We start from the raw sequence: 1,433 nt of genomic DNA on the forward strand, positions 1-1,433 counted from the left end.
CATAGCTCCGCCGTTGGTCGTTGCCGCTAACCTATGTTGCCCATCAGGTCCGGCCGCCTTCTGTAGGTGTCTACTCCAGATCATGCCGCGCCGCTGTTCTGCAGGTACGGCTGAGGCCGGCCGACCCTCTCCGGCTCTCCCACTCTCTCTCAGTCCCTCCCCTTCCCTCCAGCCGTCTCTCTCGGCCTCTCCCTCCCCTGCAGCAGGGCGCTGGGCGGAGGAGAGACCGAGAGGGCCGGAGGCGGAAGGGAGAGTCGAAGCCCAAGGGCAGGGAAGGGAGAGGCCGAGAGAGACGGCTGGAGGGGAGGGGAGGGACCGAGGGAGAGTGGAGGCGGGGGCAGCCGCCGGCGCGAGGAAGCCTCCTGCAGCGTGCCCTCTCCCTCTTCTCTGTCACTGGATAAGATAGAAGAAAGGAGCGTGGGTTGAATTCTAAGAAATCCAGGGGTTAATTATAAAGCCGAATCATTTTTTCATAATACCATTTAAAGAGGGACTGCGGGTTTAATTTTAAAAAACATAAGGACTTTTTGTAAAATGTGTGACGACGTACGGCAGAAACCCAATTCTCTTTATTATTGGGCGACGCTAGGCGCCGGTGCGCCGGCCCAAATGGTTCGGCCGGTCGAGTCCCAACCGTACGATCCAGCGAGCAGCCGTTCCGATCTATGCGTTGACTTCCCCCTGCTCTTCTTCCCCTCCGCACGAAGCGCGGGCGCTGCTCACCTGCACGTCCTCCTGGCCCGCTAGCAACCACCTCACCTGCGCCCCCTCTCCCCGCCGCTCCCGCGCTGCTGGATGCTGCACTCGCCGCCAGTCGCCGCCGTCTTCTCTCATGTATCTCGCCGGATCCACGCATGTAGCAAAAAGTTCGTCGGTGGGTTGCAGCTCCCCCTTGCTGGTGATGGTCACAACTTCGGCAACACCAGTCGCCGGTTGCAGCTCCGCTAGATGCAGCTCTTGTTGCCGTCGGTTGCAGCCCGATGTTAGCCGTCACCGCTGGCATGCAGCTCCCATGGCCAGCCGTTGCCGCTTTCTGTTGCATGGTCATAGCAAACGGAGACAACGGTTGCAGCAAAAAAAGGTCAGTCACCATCGTCGCCCGGTGTAGCTCGTCATTGCAGGTAGCAGGCGCTGCATCTTGAAAAAGAATGGATGTAGCAAAAGTCGTTGCCGGATGTAGCAAAAACCTACCACACTTGCAGCAAAAAGTCGTCGTTCACCATCGCGGTTTGCAGCTCGGTCGTGATGGATGTAGCAAAACGTGATGCCGGTTGTAGCAAAAAGCGACGCTAGTTGTAGCAAAACTGCGACGCTGGCTGTGTGTTGTAGCAAAACGTGACGTGGTTGTAGCAAAATGCTATGACGGTTGTAGCAAAATGTTATGCCGGTTCAAGCATGTAGCAAAAAACCGCGACGTTAGATTTGCTAGGACC

This window comes from Triticum aestivum, chromosome 3B, assembly GCF_018294505.1.
Source record: "Triticum aestivum cultivar Chinese Spring chromosome 3B, IWGSC CS RefSeq v2.1, whole genome shotgun sequence".
Classification (NCBI taxonomy): Eukaryota; Viridiplantae; Streptophyta; class Magnoliopsida; order Poales; family Poaceae; genus Triticum; species Triticum aestivum.